The sequence below is a fragment of the Cucumis melo genome, chromosome 6 (genome assembly GCF_025177605.1).
Source record: "Cucumis melo cultivar AY chromosome 6, USDA_Cmelo_AY_1.0, whole genome shotgun sequence".
Classification (NCBI taxonomy): domain Eukaryota; kingdom Viridiplantae; phylum Streptophyta; class Magnoliopsida; order Cucurbitales; family Cucurbitaceae; genus Cucumis; species Cucumis melo.
Genome location: NC_066862.1, coordinates 19,867,970 through 19,874,904, shown reverse-complemented (window position 1 = coordinate 19,874,904; position 6,935 = coordinate 19,867,970). Strand labels below are relative to the sequence as shown.

Below are 6,935 nucleotides of genomic sequence, written 5' to 3'. Positions count from 1 at the left end.
TACATATTTATACCAGTTTTAATCCTTCATCTCTTTACTTTTCATTTGTCCTTGTGTTATTTATAGAGTAAGACTTATGATAAGTTCTTGATAAGAAGGTCAGCTTATCTTCATTATCGCGTTAGCTAAGCTATTTTCATCACCTAGCCAATGTATATTGCTAACTACTCGAGAGGGTAAGTAGCAAACATATGGTTAACGCACATAAGGAAGAGTTTGGAGACAAAAACTCTACCTTGGCGAGATAACTTCCATCATTTATGTCCCTAAAAGAGAACAAATGTGGGTATTAGGCGCCAAAAGGTTGTCACCATTAAATGAGAAGCTTTATTAGTCTTGTAAGTGAAGCATTCTAGATTTAACTTACTTAACATAACTTGATCATTTGGATCCTGAGAGATGAGCAAGTGTGACATTTAAAGACATCAAGATGTGCTTGCCTGAATCATAAGCTAGTTAATTGAGCTATATCGCATCAAGGTTCTTTTGTTGCTTAATCACCTGGTAATGCATATAGATTCCTTCACATCTTCTTTTATGCAAGTTAGTTCACAAATTCATCTCACATCCATCTTAATTTTCCCTTTACAGATTCTCTAGTGTAGATAAGTAGATATAGTTTAAACTTAAAGTCTTCCACATTATATAGTTTATTCTTTTAGACTGCCTAAACATCTAGTGAACCCTATAACTAAGCTTTGATATCAATTTTCTGTGTTTGACTTTGTTTTGCTTACACTTGGGCAAGCAATAGAAAAACGTGTACTCAACGAGAACTTAGGAGTTACATGATGAAGAGATTTATAAAGTGCATCTAGTATGCAATGACCATGATCAATGACTCTTCATGTAGATTTAAATACTAATGTAAGCAATAACGCTAGTCTCCTAAGCTCCAAAACTAATTTAAGCAGCCACAAGTAAGTTTTTGGTGATGTTGAGTTGGCTACAAGCAGACGACAATAGCCATTTTATAGCCATCATCAATTACTTGGAGATGGAATTTGGTATGTAATTTATTCTTGACAATTTGGCATGAACGATCTTGGGTTAATCTATTTTATAGATTTAAAGTATTTATTCCAACAAGCAGTATCAAATCATGAATTTCGTGTTGAATTATTGGAATATGTTTGTTTTCTATTGGTTTCTTGATTCAAGATTTGATTAATCATGTTGTGAATTTAAGTTTAATTGATTATGTTGTAGATTCAAGATTTGATTAATCATGTTGTGAATTCAAGTTTAATTGATCATGTTGTTGAACCAAGATTAATAGATTCAAGATTAATTGATCATCGTGTGGATCAAACTTGAATGTAATTTTTTGGGATATTCACATGTTTATGTTGCATTAGTTATATTTTAATGTACCCAACTATTGGGTGAACTTTGGTAAAGATTATTTGGTGTTCTTCCTCCATTAGTTTTTACAATAATAAAATAGTTATTATTGTGTCTTATATTTTAGATGAGTTGGTCAAAATAACATGTCACAAAAGTAGCCTCTGTTATCTAGGTTAGATTAATTCTAAAATATAAGATATGCATTTTCATTGATTTATGGTCAGTCCAAAGGAAGATAATTGTTTGACCAAATTATGAGTATGCGTGTAGTAATAAGTAGATGACAGTTATAAGGATTGCTCATGAAAAAAATAGTAGGTCCAAAGAAAGGCTAATTTTTTTTACAGAGTTTACCGTCAATACTTTGATTACTATGTTGAAAGTACCATTTACAGTTGATATCTGTACCCAAAGGTTGGACATCAATATTGTGTTATGTATCTTGTAAAAGGGGTCCACCATATATGTGAAGTTATTTTGTCATTATTTTATTTTATGACATATTAATTGTAATATATTATTTGTTTACTTGTTCTTTGTTGAGTGGTCTTACTCAAATATCTAAAATTTGTGTTCAATCTCCAAGTTGAATAGATCGAATTTCAAGATTTGGAAGGAAAGCCTAGACATACTTCTCAGGTGTATACATCTAGACCTTGCATTGAGAATCAATAAACCTGCTTCTACTAAGGAACAATCGAATTTGGCTAATATTGAGAAGTGGGAACAGTTAAATCGCATGTGTCTGATGATTATTACACACTCCATTCCAGAGTCTTTTTGGGTTTCTGTCACGAAAAGTGAAAATGCCAATAAGTTCCTTGCCGAAATAAAACAAAAATTGCTAAAAATGAAAAAGGGGAAGGAAGTAATCTTTTGGCTACTTTAACTTCCATGAGGTATAAGGGCAATGGAAACATAAGGGAGTTTATTATGGAAATGTCCAATCTCGCTAGTAAATTAAAGGCACTTGACATCAAAATAAATGAAAATTTACTCGTACATCTAGTACTTATCTCTCTTCCTACACAATTTACCCAGTTTAAGATAAGCTATAATACTCAGAAGGATAAATTGAGTATTAATGAGCTTATCTCTTAATGTGTGTAAGAAGAAGATAGAATTAAGAGAGAGAGGATAAAAAGTGCTCACTTGGCAACTAACTTTCGTGGTAAGGAGAAAGGGAAACTTACAAATACTGTAGAAGGGGCATCTCAGTAAAATAAGAAACAAGCTACGGAGGATCCTTGTTTCTTTTGCAAAAGAGAAAGGTCATTTCAAGAAAGATTGTCCTAACTATGTCAAATGGTGGGTAAAGAAGGGTAAACTTCTTACTTTCGTTTGTTCTGAAGTTAATTTATCTTTTGTACCGACAGATACTTGGTGAGTACATTTTGGTGCTACTACTCACATAAGTATATCCATGTAGGGTTGCCTGTGGAGCCGACCGCCAAATGATGCTGAAAGAATTCATCTATGTAGGAAATGGTAAAGCAGTTGCAGTTGAAGCTATTGGCAATTTTAGATTACTTTTAAAAACTGGTTGTTTTTTTAATGAGACTTTTATTATACTGTCATTTAGATGGAACTTAGTTTCTATTTTCAGTTTGGACAAATTTGGTCTTTCTTGTTCTTTCGAAAATAAAGTTAGTCTTTTTCAAAACTCCAAGCTCATTGGTACCGGTTCTTTAATTGATAACCTATATATGCTTGATTCTTATACTTCATCTAACAAGATCCTATTGTCTAGATCATGTGGTACAAAGCGTAAATTAAATGAGAATTCTGCTATATTGAGGCACAAGCATGTAGGTCACATCTTTAAACAGAGAATTCAGAAACTTGTGTTAGATGGAATTCTTGATTCCTTTGATTTAAGCAAATTTGAAGTTTGTCTGAAATGTATTAAGGGAAAACAAACAAACATAAGAAAATTAGGTGCCAATAGATGTTCAGACATCTTAGAACTAATATATACAGACATTTGTGGCTCATTCCCTACGGCTTCTTGGAATGGACAACAATATTTTTATTACGTTCATAGATGATTATTCAAGATATGCATACCTATATTTAATTCATGAGAAGTCTCAGTCATTGGACATTTTCAAGTCTTATAAAGCTAAAGTTGAACTTCAACTTTAAAGAAAATTAAGGTTGTCAAGTCTGATCGTGGTGGTGAATACTACGTTAGATATGATGGATCAGGTGAACAACATCTTGAACCCTTTGCCAAATACCTAGAGGAATGTGGAACCGTCCACAATACATTATGCTAGAGAAACCTAACATGAATGGTGTAGTGGAAAGGCAAAATAGAACACTTAAGGTTATGCTAAGAAGTATGATTAGTTATTCTTATTTACTATAATCCCCCTAGGGTAAAGAACTAAAGATTGCAGCATATATCCTCAATAGGGTACCTAGTCAAGTAGTCACTACTAGAAAAAGAGTCTTTTTTACAGTTGTATTTTAATTTCTTGACGGTTTTTGAAAAAACGTCAAGAAATGGGTGACTTAAAAGAAAAACCGTCAAAAAATTTTATGAAAAGGCTGAAGGTAGTCAATTTTTCAGCTTTCTTGACGGTTTTGAAACGTCAAGTAATATGTATTTTTTCTTGACGTTTTAAAACCGTCAAGTATTATCTATTAAATTCTTGATGATTTTAAAACATCAAAAATGTTTAGGAATTCGACATTCTTGACGTTTTTTAAACGTCAAATGATATATACTTATTCATGACGTTTTAAAAACATCAAGTAATATCGATTAAATTCCTGACGTTTTAAAACATCAAGAATTTTTATGAAAAACGGAGGGGACTCATTTTTAAATTTCTTGACATTTCTTAACATTTTAAAAACGTCAAGAATTACTAAATAATTAAAAAAAAAATAACCTAATTTTTTTAAAAAAGTAAACCTAATTTTTCCTTTGTCTGTTTACTTTCTCTCTTTTCCTCCACACAACCCCAATTTCCCTCTTCCTTTCTCACAAACCACACGAAGCCATACATTTTCTCTTTTTAATTTTACTTTCCCAAATTTTCTCTTTTCCCCTAAATTTTGTAAAAAAAACCCGAACTTTCCCCTCATATTTCTCTTGTCAATCGCAACCCCCACGTCTCTTCCGCCTGCTCGATCGCAAGCCCCCGTTCATTGCAAGTCGCCGCTGAAGACGTTACATTCGTTCGCTGCTGAAGACGTTATGTTCGTCCGCTGCTGAAGATTTGGTGTGTTCGTCCATCGTCGTTCAGAACAGGTTCGTCTGCCGTCGTTCACAAGTTCGTATTGTACATTTTTATGGCCTTTTAATTTCAATTTTTGGGTACTTCAGAATCAGAAATGTGTTTGTTATATTTTAGGAGCTATTGAAATGTTTGAAAATCTCTTGTTCTTATAAGAACTCTTCAGGTTTGGTGTTCACGATCTATTGTGATTATATTAAATTTTCTCTACTTGAAGCTAATGAAATGAGATGACCTGTTAATTCGATGGTATTTTGTGGAATTATGTTTGTATTTAGTAAGAGTCATTTATAACTTAGCTCCTAGAAATTTGATTAGCATTTACTTGTGAAAATTTATTTAGTTCAACTTTATCTACGTCATTGGAACCCCACTGATTCATGAAGTTCCTCATCTTTACCCATTCTAAAATTAATGTTTCTTCACTTATTCGAATTTTCTTGGTAGACTTAAACATCTTAGCACCACTTGTTAAATGTGTTTTAAAACGATAATTTCATTTCAATCTATTAGCTTTTCTCCCAGTTGCTTCTGAAGAAACATCTAATTGCTTTAAGATCATTTTAGATGGGGGAGTCCAAAATTCGTGGAATAAGGAATTTTTTGAAAATATAGATCAGGAGTCTGAGTCTGATGCTTGAGGCAAGGGCCATAAAAACATTTTTCTTTCCTTTGAAACTATGTTATTGATTGGTTCTTGCCCAGAATGAGAGTTTCGTGAAATTTCCCTAATGGTCAGCTTGAGTTTGATCCATTCTCTTCATTTCTTCCTACATAGATACGATATTTGCAAAACTAATCATAAATTGATCTTTATTGATTGTCGATATAAATACACATAAAAGGTGTAGCATCTATAGATTGAAGTCCATACTTATTCTATCTTTTACATTGTGCTTTCCCTCTCCATCGATTTATGTGTTGATATTACAAATTAATATAATATCCTTTTACTTATTTCTCTAATTCCTAAGTGACATCGAAGAAGTTTGTAAGTTATCTTTTTGAGTTGTTTTGAGATTGAAAGTATAACTTTGAGTTACTTCTTTTGCACTAGAAGAAATCAAAAGACCAAAACCAAGTAACTTTTATGCTTCTAACTCAGAATTCTTTGGCACAGAAGAAATCAAAAGACCAAAACCATCTTAGACATCAATGGTCAGTATCATCAGGCCTCCATTGATTAGACTCTGTAAGCAATTTCTGTAAATAGACTCTTCATTTTTGTTGTTCTGTTGAATATTAATGTCTAATTGTTGAAACACAACAATGATAAGAGAGCAAGCCTAGTGTTGGCATGTGAAAAAACATCTGGTATTTGATAGAAAAGATTGAAAAGAAGTGGTGGAGTAGATTGTTAAAGCAAGAGGCCTACTTTGTTTGTGAAAATTGATTGGAACAAATGGATCAATGATGATGATAAAAATGAGATAATTGTGAGTTGTTTTAACTTTTAAGAATATTTTCTTCTATGAGAGTATGTCTTTTTTTTATGTTTAGTTTTAGGAATGATTACATTTATTTCGCAGCAATGAGTAGTGGTTTTATTACTTGATGATGATGTTGGATATTGGTTCTGTCCTAATGAAGTCAGTTGTTTAGCACTTCGTCTATATTGTTTTTCCTCCCTTAATTTAGCACTTTGTCTGTTGATGTTGGATAAAGATCGCTTTCTTTGTTGTTGTAGAAAGCTAAGCAATTGGGTTAAAAGCTAAGTGATCGTTGAAGGTTGAAGATTGTAAAGGCATGCGTTAGATGAGGTGCGGGTTGAGTTGGCTGATTTTTTGGGTTCGTACATATGATTGCGACTTATTTTTTATTCTGAAGCAAGAAACTTTTTGTTGTAGCTGATTTTTTGAATTATTCATATGGAGGGGGTCGATTGGTATACTTTTGAGATTTTGTTGTGGTAACAATTTTGAAACTTTCTTGATAGGTTATTTGTTCATATGGGGATGATAGGTGAATTGTTCATAAGAGTTGAATTGTTCTGAAACTCTGATGGAATTGTATATTAGTTTTGTAAATGATAGGAATATTTGAAAAGTTTCGAAAATGATATGGTTGAAGATTTTATATTTGATGAATATTGTCATTTATATATGTATTTATAGAACAATTGTTGGACCACTATACAGGACAAATGAGAGCATAATACAGAAATAAAAATATAATTGAATTACAATTAAAAAAATAAAAAAATGCTTGACGGTTTTAAAATGTCATAAACAATTGCATTCTTGACGGTTTTTAAATGTCATAAACAAACACTTTCTTGATGGTTATTAAATGTCATGAAAAAACACTCTTGACGATTATCAAATGTCATAAATATCCATA

At 32.1% G+C, this 6,935-nt stretch overlaps 1 long non-coding RNA gene across 2 annotated transcripts; it reads left to right on the top strand.

Annotated features, from left to right (window-relative positions):
- The first annotated feature begins 4,333 nt into the window (after window positions 1-4,333).
- On the top strand, window positions 4,334-6,682 carry LOC103493270 (uncharacterized). Of its 2 annotated transcripts, none has more exons than XR_538408.3 (3): window positions 4,334-4,609; window positions 5,716-5,787; window positions 6,283-6,682. It is a non-coding gene; the product is annotated as an uncharacterized LOC103493270 (long non-coding RNA). The 2 variants fall into 2 exon arrangements; XR_538409.3 differs by having other exon boundaries at window positions 4,348-4,609; window positions 5,719-5,787.
- The last annotated feature ends 253 nt before the right edge of the window (window positions 6,683-6,935 follow it).